An 18,962-nucleotide genomic window follows, 5' to 3' on the forward strand; every position below is an offset into this window, starting at 1 on the left:
CTCCTGACCTGTGTGGGGCTGCTGCATCTGGCCCCTGGCCTCCTGTCATTTTCAAAAGTGGCCCCAGGGCAGAGCAAGATCAGTATCTCTGATGTACTTTATTCTTAGCTTCTCCTCCTCCAGCACCACCTCATGTGCACATGTATCCAGTCAACAGTCAGGTTGTTCATAATAAGACAAACAGGTAGATTTTTTTCTAATCACTCAAGTAATTTTAAAATATTTGATCCAATAAGAAACATCTGTCATCAATAATAAATTAAATGCACAATTTAGACTGGACTCAACTCAACTCAACTCAACTCAACTCAACTTTATTTATATAGCCATTTAAAACAGCCACAGCTGAAACAAAGTGCTGTACATAAATAGACAAAGCAACACAGGGACATAAAACAATTAACAGGAAATAAATACTAAAATAATTGTTTATTGTTTTTAAAACAATTTAAAAACAATAAAACAATAAATAAAACAAACCATAAAACACTAAAACAGAAGCAGAGTCTCATGCGGAGTTGAAAGCCAAGGAATAAAAATGGGTTTTTAGACGAGTTTTAAAAATGGACAGTGAGGAGGCTTGTCTAATGTGGAGGGGTAGCTCGTTCCACAATTTAGGAGCGGCAACGGAAAAAGCTCTGTCCCCTCTGAGCTTCCGTTTGGACCTCGGTACCTCCAGGAGCAGCAGATCAGCTGACCTGAGGCACCGAGCAGGAGCGTAGGGGTGTCAGCTGACCTGAGGCACCGAGCAGGAGCGTAGGGGTGAAGAAGCTCAGAGAGGTAAGGTGGGGTCAGACCATTTAAAGATTTAAAAACTAGTAAAAGAATCTTAAAATGGACTCTAAAGTGCACAGGTAGCCAGTGGAGAAAAGCCAGGATGGGAGTTATGTACTCCCTCTTATGTACTTCAGTTAACAGGTGCGCAGCTGCGTTTTGCACCAACTGGAGACGTGCGAAGGAGGGGGGGGGGTCCACAAAGGCCACTGGGACCAAACACCGTCACCTCTGTTTTTTTCTCATTAAAATTTAAAAAGTTCAAGGCCATCCACTCTTTGATGTCTTCAAGACATGCCAGAAGTGGTGCGAGTGAGAAGGCATTTTTCTTTTTTAGCAGCACATATATCTGACTATCGTCAGCATAACAGTGGAAAGAGATGCCATGCTTTCTCAGGATGGATCCCAGGGGCAGTAAATACAAAGAAAAAAGCAGGGGCCCTAAAATCGACCCCTGTGGAACCCCATACGGCAGTGGAGCAGAGCTGGATTCTGAGTTTCCAAGGCTTACACTCATGCTTCTGTCTGCCAGATAAGATATGAACCACTCCAGTGCAGTACCACAGATGCCCACTAGGTGGCGTAACCGAGCCACTAGGGTATTGTGGTCCACGGTATCAAAAGCTGCTGTTAGGTCCAATAAAACAAGAATTACATGGTCACCAGAGTCATTTGCCAGGAGGGTGTCATTAAAAATTCTTAGTAAAGTTGACTCGGTGCTATGCAGCCTGATTGAAAGATCTTCAGGACATTATGCTCATCTAAAAACGATTTTAGCTGAGCATGAACAACTTTTTCTAAGATTTTGGAGATAAAAGGCAGCTTAGAGATGGGCCTAAAATTGGCCAGCACGCTGCCATCAAGGCCAGGTTTCTTAAGTAGGGGCTGGACCACTGCATGTTTCAAACTCGGAGGAACAACACCAGAGGACAGGCTGCTGTTAATGATGGACAAATACCAACAAGGGGAGCAAAGTCAGCAGTACATAATGAAGTCATTCAGAAATCGTGTCCACTGTTGACATACATGCATGCAAATTCCTACATGCACAAAAGCATACTATCAGCTCATAAAGCTTTTAAATTATCGCAGAGTTTTTTTGTGTGCACTAATTAGTTTTGATGTGTGCAAAACGAACCAGGAAGAACTTGTACAAGACCGCCAAACGCCACCAAGCAGACACAGGTAGTCAATACACCCTATCCACACTCTGAAGAACAACATTATAAGTAATTGATTCAAGTTTACTTTAGCTCTGGGGAAAACAACAAACTGTTGTTTTGAGGTGGGTAAACCCAATGTTGTGTCAGTATCTAAATGCTAAAGAGTGTTTTTAGGAAGCAAAAAATGCTACAGCTGGCACTGTTAACTTTGCTGAACTTGCAATAGCTAGCTAACTTTAGCTAGCGTTGATGTTAGCTAGTGTTAATGTTAGCTAGCCATAACGTTAGCAGGGTTGTTCAGCTAGCGTTACATGTCTGGTGTCTTTGTGAGCGCTGACATATGGAAAGCCCTTTGAGCATTAATAAGAAATCCTTGATATCAAACGAAAGTGTCCTCAACTAACTTAGTTCGGTCTTTGGCAGCACTAGTTGGACATTTTGTCGAACTAGTTCGCCATTTTGTTGTACTAGTTGAACAAAACCTTGTACCAGCAACGCTTTTTCACCAACTAGTGACACTTTTGGCCGAGTAGTTCGGACAAAAGCCGTACTAGTTGAGCCGTGCGCCACACTAGTAGCGCCAGAGTCCCAACTAGTTGGCTTTTTTGCGCACTACTCATGTCTGGACTCAACCAGTAAAGCTCAAAGTCTTACTAGTTAACTAGTGCGCTGAAAAAATGCCGACATGTTAACTAACGTTAGTCAAGTGCAAATTCGTCTTACTCGTTAACTAGTAAAGCTTAAAATGCAAAAGTAAGGTAATACTACTACTACTACTACTAATAATAATAGTAGTAGTAATAATAATGATAGAATCAACAAAGTATAACTAGAATTAAGTTGAAATTTAATTATTTTTTTTAATTGATTAATTAATCTATTTACAGAATGGAATACTAATAGTTTTGAAATGGGATATAAAACCTGAAATGAAATATAGACTATACAGAGTTTGATGAAATATATCAAAGTGACAAGTGCAGGAATTAAATGAGGGAAGTGAAATAACCCCAGACCTCTCAGATCCTCAGACCAGCTGCTCCTGGCTGTCCCTCCTTCAAAGTCAAGGGGCAGGGGAGATCGGGCCTTTGCGGTGGCCACTCCCAAGGTGTGGAACGTTTTACCTTATTCTATAGATAAACATAATTTGATTTGATTTGAAATATAAAGTCCAGTTTTATAACCCTGTACTACTAGTGAAGGTTTCTTAAATGGCACTAGTACTACTAGTAGTACAAGTTGAGGTTCTTATAAGCATGCGACTTGGTGCAACCAGTGACGTTTTAAATAAACTACTAGTAGCACATTAGTACTAGTACTACTAGTGCTACTAGTAGTACTTGTACTACTTGTACTACTAGTGCTACTAGTAGTACTTGCACTACTAGTAATTGTTTTAGAAATTGTCACTAGTACTACTAGTACAACTAGTACTACTAGTGACAACATTTTTAAAAACACTACTAGTAGTGGCAATTTTGAAAACCTTTACTAGTAGTACTAGTAGTAGTGATTGGTTGGTTGGTTTTCAACTGGACTTGAAGGGTATGCAGGTTTTTAATTAAGTTGCACTTTGTGTGTGTCTGTAATTGTGCACGAGTATTTAGATAACTGAACATGATGTATTGTGGTTTATACAACAGTTAGTTCCGACCGAGTAATTTGATTGGACGAGAGTATAACATCATAATTGTTTTAGAAATTGTCACTAGTAATACCCACCCATGGGCCTAAAAGGCACCATAAATTCACAAAAGCTAGGGCCTGAGTGCTGTGTATACATTTCCAAACAATAAAGAAACTGAAAAAATACAGACGCAACTTAAGCGCCTTTCACAATCAAATTCTCAGACCATCATTTTGTACTACAAAATTCATCAACCACTGAGAAGGACATATACTGTATTGTACTGAGAAATCAGAATAGATATTAATTCAGTAATCCTTATTGCCTTCTTTTCCAGGCATTTTAGAAAAAGTTAGCAAACGTCGACACATTGAAATTAAACAGCTATGCCATTTTTGCTCATCTGTACACCAGAAAATAATTATTTTGTTGCTGTTGTAAAGGGAAGTTGTGGGAGCAGATTATGCATGAATTGTGTTTTTTGTATGGTGTATATGTTGTATTGGGTATCAGGTCTCACAAGGTAATTAGCGGTCATCACTGTACATGGTAGAAACCCATCTTTGTATTGTAAGGTGTTCCACCTGGAAGGAAAAACAGTTTTTGACTGCTAAAGCAGCTTGTTGCTATGGTAGTTACATGTGTGGATGTTTTTGAGTATTGTTGGAAATTTGTTCGAGTTTGATGGACACTGACAAGTTTGTGATGGACAGAGTGTTCAACTGGCAAGTTTGACTCGGACTCAAATTTCGATGCAGCATCTCAGTGGCTTAAAGCGTTGGTGTAGCCTCTACAGAAGTTATAGGATGATGTTATTCACTAAATATTTTGATGGTTTCAAAATGTTTTAGGCAAAGAGCTGGTCTTCCCCTCATACCTGCTGCTTGCGCCCCAGCGGAGGAGTATGAATGTTTCTTCAGGACAGGACTCAGTGGACTGGTCAGGATGTTCAGCAGAGCACAGAACAAGGATGACATCCCCTCTTCAGCCTGCAAGAGGTTCACTCAACCCAGCTAAACCATGTGTCCAGGTAGGTGCACGCTATTACCAGCCTAGTCCAATTTGTTTGTTTTCAGTGCTTTACTTATTAACTTTCACAAGCTTACATTCGAATCAAAAGACAAGTCAGGTACAAAATTTCAATTGGCCTCTCATATAAATGACAAGCTCAAGCTCTGGCGTCATCATGTGTGATCTGTGAATTTTCACACAGTTGAGAGAGTTGAAATGGAATTTGGCAATACTATGTTTCAATATGGTCATGCCAGTAAAGCCTCTTTTAATTGAAATTACCTGATTGGCCTCAGTAGGGTTTCTTAAATGGGTAACTGGATTTGTTATTATAATTATTATTAGTAGTAGTAGTTTCAAACATTTGTCACTTTCAATAAACTGTGCTTTTTTGATGTTTGCAAACAATCTATCTGGCTTGTGCCATTTCTCTGGTAAAAACGTATGTAGTAGCCATGATGAAAAGTTTGTATCACTTTAAAGTGTAAGATTATATTGTCTCCAGTGTTCACAGAGGTTAGCCTGTGAGGGCAGTTGCTACACCTGACTACTCACTTTGAAGGCCGACCTTTTCCATCTCATGGTACAACTTGAAAAAAGAAAAAAAAAATTGTCCACAACAACTAAAAACCTTCAACTTGGTCTTGTTAACATTTGTTGAGATACTGAGAGGCTGTCATAGTACGGCAACTTGAGTGCAAAGAGCAGATATAAGTGGTCCAAGATTGTCACCATTACAGGGAAGGTGACTGGCAAGTTACAGTCACAACCTGACCGCCCATCAATACAGGAACAAACAGAGAAAGCCAGACGGGTTAAAGAAAATCTAATAAAGAAAAAAAGGAAAGGACAAAAATGAATTAACTTGTGTGATGTAAGTAGGGGAGTAATCTATCTATCTATCTATCTATCTATCTATCTATGTTGCTTTTAATGCTTGCCAGTGTCTATATGTAGTGTACTTCTAGGCCTTGGCCACTAGGTGTCAGAGTTTACCAGCGCACTGCAGTGAGTGCTGCACTCTCATGTTGAAGAGCCTGTCGTTGTAACTTCAAGTGTAGCGTTGCCCAGCCTTTTCTAGACTAAGGTCCTTTTATTTGGTCTTAAATTCATACAACTGCAGCAGTTTTAACAACTTGTCAAGTCTTTGTCAATTCCGTCAGTTATAGTCTGTTTTCAAGGAGGAGGGAGCTGCAGATTGATTATAAAAACATGTTGCTACATTTTAAACATTTTATTTACTTGAATTAAAAAGAAAGCAAACAAATAATTTCTGACAGTCCCACCTGGCTTTCAAGCAACCCAATGGGTCCCAAACCTGACGCCTGAGAAACTGGAGTTGGAAACTGCACACCTTACCTCATGATGTTTTCCATTGAGGTTGAGTGTTTTGGAAAAGATGTAGGAGGTACTAAGTGTGGTCAGAACTGTGTCACAAGAGAAAAAATGCATTTATGAAAGAGGAGTGTTGCTGGGCCGCCAGTTGGATAGGCCTGGCCTGAAGACCTGATTAGTACGTTGTTCATAGTTTGGACATTTAGTTGTATACTATTGAATTAATCTCCAACCAATTTAATAATTGATAAATAGGTTTGAGTGATTTTTTAATGAAATAAAAGTCGAAATTCTCTGATATCATTATGTTTTTTTTACGCTTTTGTGACAGTAAACTGGATAATTTTGGGCTGCTGACAAAACAAGACGTTTGAGGTCGTCATCTTGGGCTTTGGGGAACACTGACTGACATTTTTATTTACCAATTTCTGACATTTTTTAGGCCAGACACCTAATTGAATAACCGAGAAAATAATAGACCGATTAATCAACAGTTAAAAAGCAATCTTTCAGCCCTATTTCGATGTCTGACATAATGAGATAGAGGAACTGATGGAGAAGCAAATATTTGATCAGTTTGCTTTGTTAAAGAAGCTCTGGTACCATGTTGGGACAGTGCAGTCATATAGTATTAATAAGAAATGTGCTGGATCCTTGGAGAAATATACACATACACACACCGACCTCACAACTCACATGCACTATTCTCCTCTGGCATTAACCCTAGGGAGGAGGGGTAGAAATATTTGAGTCTATATTCAATCTATATCATCACTAACAGAAGATAGGGAATTCAGTGCAGGGATCATATAGCTGAGGGTCATGCTTACAGGGGCTGTGCTGCTGTTCTCTCTGCCGCTGCTGCTTGATAACTTGGTGCTGATTGATACATTAATATTGCATCGATCCGTGCCTTTTCTCTCACACGGGGCCACATTGCATCATGTAAAAGCAAGGTGAGGGGGAGATCTTTGGTGCAGCATCAGAGAATTTAGTGTTGTTTTATGCTTGATCCTGTACATTGAGTTCATATCCTGGAAAAACCTGATTTCCAATGGTAACCATAACAAACAGAAAACCAGCATTTAAAGATATTGCCTTTTCTCACTATTCTAAGCTACAGCTGAATGGAAAAGGCAAAGAATGTACCCAGCATCAGGGCAGATGTTACATAACATAACAGATTACTTTAGATTGAAGAGGAACTCCCACAGTGCTCTTATATGGATTGTGCATCACTTGGGGTTGAGGGCAGTGTCTGTGAATCACAGTGGACGCTACACATTAGACAGTTTACCTGCAACAACAAACACCTCCTCTAGCAAGGCAGAGCAGGTCTTTGAAACGCCACAGGAGACAAAACAATAAGCCTATCACCTATAAACATCACGACTGAGGGCAGTGGTTTAGCCTGAGATTTTTCCTTCCATTTATTTGGGCTGTTAATGATAGGCTATCAGATTCCTATCTCCCTTTCCTGCTCTCTCCCCTCTTCTGCTCCCTGCTGTAGCCTGGAGGACTGTTTTGGCGAGCATCTGGAGGCAGGCTGTTGAATAGGCTCCATTCTTGCAGGGCCCTGTGCTCCAGTGAGCGCACTCGGGGCATGGAGGCTCGGCCATGGTTGACAGAGGAGAGTGAGTGGGTAGCGGGGGGTGGGGAAGAGGGAGAGACGAGATGAAGCCTGCAAGAACACAGCAGCTTTCGTTGGTTGTGAATTTTCTCTCGGTGCATTATTTGCTTCTATACATTGCGTCCCCACAAAATGTTTTTGCCCTCAATTCTCCTTTTCCTTTCCTCCATTTCTTGTCTCCTCTCTTTCTAGTAAGAATGGAGGACAGTCCTGCTGGTCCTTAGCCCTGTTATACCAGAACAGAAGGAATTTAATTTCTTTCTTTCTTCCTTGTAAATTAAACGTGTATTTTGCTGATATTCAACCAGCTTTGTATCGTAACAATGTGGTATGAACTGTGGTAAACTTTCCTTCATCTTACCAGTGCCCAGATCTCCCTGCTCATCTCTCAGCTTAAATCTGCCAAATTAAGTGCTTTTTGTCATCTGGCGAATTTTCGCTGGCTCTAGGGACTAAACCCCAAACTCAAACCAAACTCCAATCAAACAGTAAAAGTAGGCAGTAGGCAATATAAAAATTTATTTATAAAAATACATAAAACCATTTGATTCTGTTACTGTTTTGCATTTTTCTTGTCTAGAATGTCTTCAGAAACATATTTCAGTGCACTGTCAGGCTGTAATATGAGAATTTGTGAACGAAAAGTGGGCGACATGCTGTTTCCTTTATACTAAAAAGGGATAAGTTTATGCCACCTCACCATTCTGTATAATTATGGAAAGGGGGAATAAAATTGTCTCGCCTCAATACCAGCTTTGGAGATGGTGACAGCTCCGAAAAGATGTCTGTATAAAAGGGAAAGCCAGCAGGAAGGGATCATAAGCTGCAGGGTTGTGAAGTTTTGATGTGGTGTTATTCGTGCAACCCACCATGGGAGATTTAAAAAGTAGCTGTTAGCTAGCGGCTAACTCAGAGTAGAAGAACAGGAAATGTTGGCAAATTTGTGAAACAGTGAGGTCCAGGAGCTTCTTATTCTCCAAGCAGAGGTCAAAATCAGCCTCCATATAACAGGGACGGTAAATGATTGTTATTGCCATGTTAATGCCATTGTTATTGTTTATAAAGTACTGCTGACGTGTATGTTATATGTCACCCCTGTTACACCTCTTTTGCTTACGTATTGCCGCCATGCTGTCTAAAGTCACACACTGGAGCAGAATGATGCTGCTGTTGTTTGGTTTTGTGTAAAAACGCAAAGGCGGCATGAAGTAGGGACTTCGTATCGGTTTTATAGTGCAACATTTGTGTAAAAAGGGATACTGAACCGTGCTCTGCAGCATGGAGTGAAGTCTTTTCTTTACAGGGGGAATAGGTGGAGGGGGTGGTGTGGTGCAGCTTGGGTGTATATGGTTGTGGAGCAGCTGAGGACGTCTATTTACAGCAGTTTTCAAGGATGCTTGTGGACAACTGCGGTCTCAAACCTCAGCCACCAAGTGATTGCCTCTTTCATAGCCTCTTGTCATTTCCTTGGGGTAAAGAGAGTGCAGTTGAATGCTCATATGTATAATGTTCACACTGTATTTTAAAAGAGGATTCATGTATTGATTCTGTGTTTATAATTGGAGGATTTTAAAACATCTGCCTGTCATAACAAGGGTGGTGAGAGACTTAAGGCCAAAACACACCGGCGGCGTCATATGATGGCAGCGTCATTGACGCGAGTCAAGTGCCGCCTCCAACACACACAAAAAGCGTCGCGCTGCGGGGCAGCAACCGGATTTCTATTGCACACTCCAGTCCGCTAGGCTGGGAAGTACAAAATAGTGCTTTTTCAAGGGCGGCGACGCTGGAAAAATAGGACAATAGCGTAAAGTGCCGCGGTGCGGCACGTCGACGCGCGTCGAGCCGCTGCCGGTGTGGGTTTGTAAATAGAAAATAATGGGGGCGGCTGTTTTGACGCGCGTCGTACGCCGCCGGTGTGTTATGGCCTTTAGTTAGGAATAGTTAGCTCACTGTCAGTCATTCCCAGCCTTTAAAAACATGGCAGTAATCTTTTCTGGGTTTTTGCAGCAGTCAATCATAAGTAAAATCCTTGTAATACAAAATCTGATTGGTCCGAATTTGCTCTGAAGACTTGTGCACTTCCTCCCCTATTGATTGTGTAGCTGTGAATCTGGAACTTCTTGTGTCTGCCCTTGGTGGTTGCTGGTTCAGATGTTGGATCAATGTGTTTGTCTCTTTGTATGGAGGCTCTGGCCGGGGCCATAGCTGATCTGTGAAAGGTAATGGGATTGTAAGTGTCTGGCAGAGAGGAGGAGCGGTAATGAAATGAGGGGCCTGGGCCGTCAGACCGAGAGATTTTAACTGACAGCCACCTGCATCAGAGGATACACACACCATGCTAGTGTGCTGTTTGTGAATATTTTTTCACACGTGTGGGAAGTTGTGCATATGATTACACGTGTTTATGCCCATGCAGACACAGCGCTTTCGCAGAGTCACTGCTCCTGCTGACATTCAGACAGGATCACAGGAGGAGTAAGTGTTTGCTAACTGTCATTAGCTCTGAGGGTTTGTAGCCCTGCCGCAGTGATAGATTGAAACCTCAGCATGACAACATGACTGCAGTGTGTTACAGCGGGGAAGGCGTGACCAGCTCCTGCATTTCCTACTCTGCTGATAGGTCTTATCTCAGAAGGCAGAAAAATAGGGTAATGCTGTCTGCAGCTGTCAAAACAGTCATTCTCTCTCTGTCTGTTTACTTGATGCATGTTCCTGAGAGATAGAGCTTAGCTAAGCTGTAAGGAAGAGGTTATGGATTGTCACAGTACAATTTGTGCTGGACTCTTGTAGGAGGCGGTGACCACTTGGGCTATCTGAACTAAACCAAAAAAAAGCATTTCATCTTGTTGTTATATCATTTTCCTGCCAAATCCTTGCAAATACTCCCCTGGCCATTCTGTGAGTTGCCCTCCTTCTGTCCAAGCTTTGAAATCATCATATCAGTGCACAAGTCCTATATGTATCCTATTGTGATTTGATTTGGACAGCAGAATTGACAGATTAGACTTAAATCCGCCCAAGTAGATTATCCACTCATCTCTAAAGCTCATGCATTGAGGGTTCCTCATAATTGCTGCTTGCAGTTGAGGGGGCAGGAGTGCCCAGCTTACCCACGATCAGGAGAACAGGACCGATCTGCTTCCACAATGCCATCCGTGTTTGCTTATTAAAAGTGTGATTGACCCCGGTTTTTCCCCCGTGTGCCTCTTCCCATTGTGTTCTATCTGATTGATGTTGACTGGGGTCACCTAAGCCCATGCAGGGGATCACGGCACAGTGCGCAGGGGGCTAAATGTTTACATGCATTCATTTGACTTTACCCAGGGGTCTGCTGGCCCAATCCAGGGTCGTCCTGCGGACGGGCAGACTAGGCCATATGTCATGCTTTACATCACCACTGGTTTGAAGGTCAGACCCACCAGGTTATGGAGGCTAGTTAGGAAGAATAAATACTCTTTGAGGGCGGGTCCTTCCCTTGTGTTTTGGCTCTAAGCTTTCAGCTGTGACACCAGACGTGGCTTTTAACATGAGTGGGTTGAGAAACATGCATAACACTAATGTTGCTTCTCTGTTGACACTAACTTGACAGTCATGACAGAAAAATAAGCCACTATCCTGTGCACACAGTGTTTTAGTCATGCACTTACCTGGAGCCAAATGTGACAGGGAAGAACAGAGATGAACAAATGGAAAATAGTTGAGCTTGAGAAAGAAAATAAAAAGAGCCCCAGGGATAAAAAGTTAGATTAAAGAAAAACAAGACTGACACAAACTGATGTGTTTTCAGCAGTGAGGGCAGAGGTGAAAAGTCAGTAGACGATCCTCCTGAAATCACTGTCAATTACATACAAAAATATTTAACACAAAAAATAATGGTTGTAGAAGAAAAAATGAAGAAAGCTGTTCTTTTAAAGTCAGCTCTAACTAAGGGTCACATTGTGCTCAATAGAGCTTCAACAATTAGTCGATTAATTGACTAGCTGATCAACAGAAAATGAATTAGCCTGGTGAGACCATCCTGATGACGTGAGCCCTACATTCTGTTTTGCTCTCTGTATCAGCCTGGACTTGGTGCCGCTCCAAACACTTTAAATGGGCAGGAGTACTCGTCTTGACAGACAAACTCCTTCAGCTGATCATTGTAACAAAACACTGGGGGACATCTTCATCACTAGCTGAGCCACTTGATAAATCAAGCTTTTGCTAAATCCAGTCAGAAGAAAGGTGAAAACATCTATTCCTCTGAGAAACTCTGCGAGTGCCTTCTATTGTTAATGTTCAATTGTTTATATTGACTCTATTTCTGCAATAACTTCACTTTTTGCTGTGTTTACCGTACTTACGTTACCCTACTTGAGTTAGCACTTCTTGCTTTGAGGGCCGCCATTACTGTTCTGGTGGCCTGCATTTCATGTCATCTACTACAATGAGGTTCCTGATCGGCTGCTTACGTTGTCAGCTATGGTGCAGATCGATTGGCCCGGATTGGATTTTAATTTCTGGATACAGGCGGGGCAGCACTGAGTCCAGACTGATACAGAGAGCGAAACAGAATGTTGAGCTCATGTCATCAGGATGGTCTTACCAGACTGAAGGAAAACGACTTGACATCATAAGGTTTAAATATTGTGTGGGGATATTCTCCTGGAGGGCATTCATAGCGTTGCACTTGGTTGTTCACATAAAAAGTAAAAGAAATAGTTGTGCAAAGAATAAAAAAAAGAGAGCTTAAGAGAGCTCAATTCCCAGCCCCTTTCTCACCTCTGCACAGCTGACCAATCACGGCTTAAAGGGGGTCTGAGTGTCAGATTGCTGATTTTGGAAATTTTTTGGATGTGTTTTATGAGAAAAAACCCCCCAACATACAAATTAATTAAACGTATGTGTTGTCGAAGTGGTGGCTATGGTTTTTTTTATCTACTTGTGAATTTTTTTATGTGCTTGTGTTGCAGTGCATTGAGTTTTCTTATCCTTGTGAAACTTGAATCCATTCCTCTCTGATTCAGCGATACTTTTCACATTTGTGATGATTTTTTTTAGTATTGAAAACACCCTCTTCAAAGACTTTCTTGTGAATATTAGGGAGTACTTTTATTTAGTTAAGTAGTTACTTGCCATTGCTGAGAGGAATCATGATTGGATGTGACTTATGGTGTAGTTCTGGTTATACAGTATTATAATTGAGATTGTGGGGCATCTTGATTTTAGGTGCTATGTATAAATTAATTAACTGAAAGCTCCCATCCCTTGGGGAATTATTTAGATTATTATTATTTACATTAAGCAACAATAAAGCAAACATTCTGATATGCATACCCAACAGTATCTTAACACCACAATATGTTGGAATTAATTGCAGCGTCTCCTATTCATGTGTGGCTGCGGACCTTTGTTGCATTATCTGTCACCTTTCTGCTATTGCTGTCTGACAAAGGCAAAAATACCCCCAAAAATACTTACAAAAATTGAGGCTGTATGTAGCTGTTAGTAGAGTACTCCTCCCATTTAGCACTGTACTCCTGCAACATTGTCCGGAAAAAAGAGAAGAGCAATTTATGCAGCAGAACCTGAGATACTGTCTTTTATATTCCACACATTTGTCTTCCAGTGAAAACATTGATGGTGGTAGATTTGGGTGTGTTATGCTAGCAGCAGCTAATGTAGCCTTTAGCCTCAAGTTAGAGATAAGGATTACAGAGGTTTGGTAACAATATTTATTTCTAACTTCACACTCACAGATATTCGGACCCATAATACACTCTACATAACTGTTTTTTTTTACTTATGAAATATAACTCCCCAGGTCCTGTAAAAAGACTTTGATGTGTGAAATTGGTGGAGTTTCTCTTTGAGCATTAAGGTGTCAGAAGTATAGACTATAGTACTTATACGAGGAAGCTGTATGTGTATTGTTCATAATGACCCAGAAGTGTCTCCCACCGGTGGTAAAGTTAATTTTGTGCTGATTCAGTGTTTAGTTTGGGGTCGGTGCAGCAAGGCTTCGGTCATTGTGGCAGAGAGTTTGCGGTGTTACAGCAGCAGCTACCCTCAGCACTATTATAATTCACCAAATGATTTAACAGCCAGCCATTGATCCACCTGGTAAACATTCATTGCTTTCAAACAAATTTTCCACTCTGTTTAGATCTCTCTCTCCCTCTCTGACACTCTCATACTTATGCATTGGAATGCGAGTGTGTGTGTGGTGTGTCTTTTCAAAATGAATGTTAACAGGCGGGCGGGGGTGGGGTAACTGATTGGAGTCTGAGTGAGCGAGTGTTGGTAGAATGTGGTTACTACCAGGAGAAGAATAGGACAGAGAACAGACAGTGTGGTAGCAAGGCATAGAAATGGAGGATTGTCTGCTATTTCTCTCACCCATTAACCAGACATGGCCTTTGTTGCGCTCACTTCCCACTGGCACACTGTTGCTGTGACTGACAGCCCGACAAGCCGCCTCTGTAGGTCTGCCACACGGTGGGCCGCTGAATGGGGAATGCAAAACGTCACTGCTTTGTAAAAACAGCTTACCTCAACTCTTTATGTTGCGAAAAGCTTTCACCTGCGCTTCACTTAACACTTTAGTAATTGCTTTTGTTTCACAGCCCTGAGGCTAAAATAAAATGTGAGTGCTGTTTTTTCAAGTCGTTGAGATGACGACAAATACAATGGATTTTATTTTTATTGATTTCTAAGTTGTTGAATGTCAGATTTTATGTACTGTTCTAAGTGACCTATGTATTACAAGTATATATAATTTTTGAGCATACATACAGCTGCTCTGTTTGTATACAAACACGTCTCAGAAAGGCAGTACCAGAGTGATAGACCGGTGGGAACAGCAGTGTCTAGTAAGGATAACTTCTGGCATCACACTGAGAACCCCTCCCCTGAGAACTGTAGCCCATCCCCACCTTCACAGTCTCTGTATACACCCTCTGTGCGCGGCCAGGGTGGCGGCGGTGAACGCGGAGCGAGAGACGAGACGAGATGTGTTGAACAACTCTCACAGGCGGAGGCCATCTCATGGAATTCCAGAGCCGAAGCAGGAGGCAGAGAGGAGGCTGCTGGGGAAACAATGGCCAGGGACATCTGTCATGCGTGGCTGCACTCCCCTTCGCTTACAATGGGTCCGGGGGACCAGCCAGTGGTGGCTTTCTTTTCTCTCCCCTCCTTTCCGGGGACACTTCTGGCCCTTACAATGGGCCTTTTGTCCCCTCCCCGCTTTTTGCCAACGTTTAACCCTTCGAGTCTGCTCCTTTTTCTGCCTCTTCTTTCTGTCTCCACTAGAAAACAAAACATGGTTGAAACCGCGACTATTCATTCACCTCCCTCTGCTTCTGTTTTTCATTATGACTTTTGGCTCTGTCTCTAGCTGTGCACTGCGCTGTTTGCATGAATGTGTTGAGACGCTCTTTATGTGCTGCATGTGTTTGTTAGAGAAATGAGAGGTGGAGGATGGAGATGATTCCTGCACTCATTCCGTGCTGCCTACATGAATCAAATAAAAGCCACATAGTCTGAGTGATACTCCAACAGGTCTGATTTTGCTGCATGTGAGTCCACTGGCCTCAGCACAACATGGCAGTAGCCTCTGGCACTTGAGACATGATCGCAGCTCAATATGCTCCTTAACCACAATGGTGTCCTCTTCCCACCGGCACCATTGTGTTTCAGCCAGGTAGCCACGTTTCCAGGAAGCGAGAACACCAAGAGGTTGTCATCACACACTTACTGCCCGTTGATGCGACACAAATCACTTCCCCTGTGTGATACCTGGCAGTGTGGTGAGCAGTCTGTGCACACGAGTGACAGGAGTTTAGGTACTGTGAGACTCTGCTCAGTAACATTGATTATCAAACCCATGATGATGTAAGGACCACAGCTCTGCACTGGCTAGAATGTAATTATACTTGGATCCTTGGAGCTGTCTCTTTCTCAGTGTTTTCAACACTCATCAGCCTGATGTAAATTGCAAATTGATTTTTTCCCCAGCCTCTCATTCTTAAGGACTTAAGGGGTTCAAGCTGGTCTGCAATTGATTGGTCAGATTGCAATTTATTATTGCTGTCAGCAACAAGACTTTTCAAGGGGAAACTTGGCAGTCCACTGGGTAAACTGAACTCATCACCTCTTGAGTGCCAAGTTGACAAAGCAGAAACCAGCTAAAAGACTAAAATCTCACTATGGTATAGACTAAACTTGTGTGCTGCCCTGCTTTGGGTACGACCAGCCTTGAAAAGTTTCCAAGTTAGGTGTGTATGATTAGGGGGTAGAGATTCCACAGCATCTATCACAGATCTAATTTACAGCCCCCGGCGCTTGTGATTCCGCTCCCATGCTTCACCCTGCACCATAATGGACTGACTGGCATGCTGGACTGCTGTGTCCTGTCCTGGCAGCTAATTGCAGCCAGCTGCCGGGGGTTGGGGAACAAAGGGCTGTTTGAAAAGGTGATCTGTTGATTGGAGAAGCTGTCCACCCTCCTTCTTTAATGGGATGTGCATCACATGAGATGTGGCATCTGTGTACAGTGCTGCCTCATTCTCGCACACATGTCCCCGGGGCCCAGCGCACAGTAACACCAGCCCATCTGTGTTGTGTAAGCGAAGAGCCAAATGAACTCAGAGAGTGAACAACAGGACAGCGTGTGCCTGATTAAGGTGAAGGTGGTGCAGGTCATTTCATGTGGATGGAGAGGGGAGCTCAGAAGAGTGTTTTAACATTTTTATTAGGGTCGTGATTCCTTCCCTGACACTTTTGCAGCCATTTTATCACATAGGTAGATTATGTTAATATTCACAGCACCCAATGAAAGCAGCTACAGACATGTGAGGCGATCTTATCTGGGTTCTTAATCTCTTCACTGGTGCACATGACTTTTTAACTAGCTCTATGTGAAGGTGGAGGGGTTGTAGGAAGCAAATGTTTCATGTGAGTGGCTGAGTCTGAGCATGTGTTGATATGGAAGCACGTCTCGTTGGAGATAACATTCTTGTCTTTTCCATGTCAGCATAAATATTTAAGTAAACCTGTCAGTGGTGCTCCCTCCCTCTCAGTGCTCTCTCGGAAGAAGGGGAGAAAAAGGGGAAAAAAGGCACAGAGAGAAAGATAAAGGCCCCTGACTGATGGCTGTCTTTCAGCAGGGCTGTACTCTGTGGCTATAACCAGGACCTCTCACATGCAGACAGGGTGTGTGTGTGTGTGTGTGTGTGTGTGTGTGTGTGTGTGTGTGTGTGTCTCTAACACCTCTCCGAGCTGTCTGTCTGATCGAACGGCCCTCCAGGCGTCCTGTTATGACAGCTCTCTCTCCGCCTTGAGAGACCTCATCTGGGGCGTGTTCTGACAGGGCGGCCGCTTGGAATAGCTCTGATGAGAGGCAAGCACAGACCTTTATCATTCTGCTGCTGCTCCCTGTCACTCTTGCTTTCTGTCTTTGTTTCTGTGTGTGCATGCTCTCCGCTGTTGGTTTATGTTTGTGTAAGTGTGATAGCATCAGGAATAATTGCTGTGATTAAGCTGTAACAATAAAACCTCTTTGACACAGTGACAGTGTTTACATGCACATAAATATATAGCTATAGATTTTCACTGCAGCCATAATAATGTCATAATTAAAGTATAGATCATGTACGGCTGAGGCAGATCATGTTTGATGAACTACATTTAAGTCCTCTGATTTAATCTGATATTTACCAACATATTAGAGTCTGGGATTTTCAAGATCCACCTAAAGAGAAATGAAAAAAACATAACTTTTAGGATTATGTCTGTAACTTTTATTGCACTTCTGCAATGCCAAAGTTGTGGAGTGCAAAGGAGTTTACTTATATGTTTTTAATATAAGGGTTAGGAGTCAGGAGTTGGAGGGGGTGTTACCTGGGGAAAGGCATTTTCATTCTTTCTGCTCTTCCAATTAGCCTGAAGCCCTTTTTACACAGAGATCCTACGTGGGGCCGCAACAAAGTCCCTCCATTACACCAGCTTTGCTTTTATACACAGAACCAAATGCTGGTGGCATTATGCTGCTCCGGTGTGTGATTTTGATTACCAAGATATCACCTTCTTGAAGCAAATGAGGCGTGACAGGCACGATGTGTAACCCAACAGCATCGACCTCCAGTGTGGTATATAACATATGCGCTAGGCAGCACTTACATTTTTAAACAATAACAATGACATAATATGGCAATGACAAACATTTACCGTCCCGGTTATATGGTGGTTGGAGGAGGAGCTCACGGACCTCATTGTTTTCCCAATTTGCAGACATTTTTGGTTGCTGTTCATCTTCAAGTTAGCTGCTAACTGCTGCTAGCTGCCTTTTAAATCCTATAACACGTAACACATCGTCAAAACGTCACACTGGTTGACTACCGGCTGTCCCTTTTACACAGACGTAGAATCAGCAGTTATGTCTTCTGCTACTGGCTTAAAGGCACAACAACTCTGTCCCCCCCATTCCGTTATTGCACCTTTTATACTGAATGGCGAGGCAGAATAGCAGTGTGACATCATTTTAAAGTGTACAGTTCTGTATGTTTACATCTTCCGTTTTGACTGAATTTATTTCAGCTTTCAGGCATTTTGTATCTCAGTCTCTGTGTAGGAAGTTACAGCTCTGAAAACTATGGGAATAAAATTACTGTGGTTCATGATCAGTGAGTTAGAGTCAGAACGATCTGATTACTGTGCACACCTATGTTTTTGTGTACAAAAGTGTGGCTGTTCTATAAGAACTGTTGAACACATTTTTTTTTTTTCATCAGATTTGATTATCAGCCATTTCATAGTGCATGTTTCTATGGTGTCACTGCTCAGCAAAGAAAATACTAAGGTGTAATGAATTAGACATGAAGTCATACTATTCTGATTGACATCGTGGGGATGAGATAAGGAGATCAGAACCATAAAAATGTCCTTGACAGAGCTGTGGCCTGGCCATAGTTAACAGATCAACCAGCACCATCTGTGACAACCCCAGAAGCAATTATCCCCTATCACATCCCTGCTGACCATCTATATTAAAACCTGCTCATAACACCTGAGATTAACCCACACTCGTACCTCTCCTGCCATAATCTTGCCTGTCCGCCAGCCTTCCGTCTTCTCTTACATGGCTGAGCCAGTAGTGTGGGGGCTGGTTCAGGGTCAGCTTGCACCTTGTTCTATGTATTCAGCCATTCTGCTGCTGCCACTGGCCTGGTCTACAATCATAGCTATGGCTGTCATAAAATGTCCTATAGCTGAAAATGACTATAAGCCGCGCTATTACAGGCAGAGGTAGAGAGGAGAAGGGGGAGCGGCGGGTGGCTGTAAAAGTAGCATCATGGACTTGTCCCTCAAACGACACCTGAAGGTCAGTGGCCAGCTGTGTTCCAACCCTCTCTTAGAGACACTGCCGATTGTATTTGCTTTG

Source organism: Epinephelus moara, chromosome 16 (assembly GCF_006386435.1).
Source record: "Epinephelus moara isolate mb chromosome 16, YSFRI_EMoa_1.0, whole genome shotgun sequence".
Lineage (NCBI taxonomy): Eukaryota > Metazoa > Chordata > Actinopteri > Perciformes > Serranidae > Epinephelus > Epinephelus moara.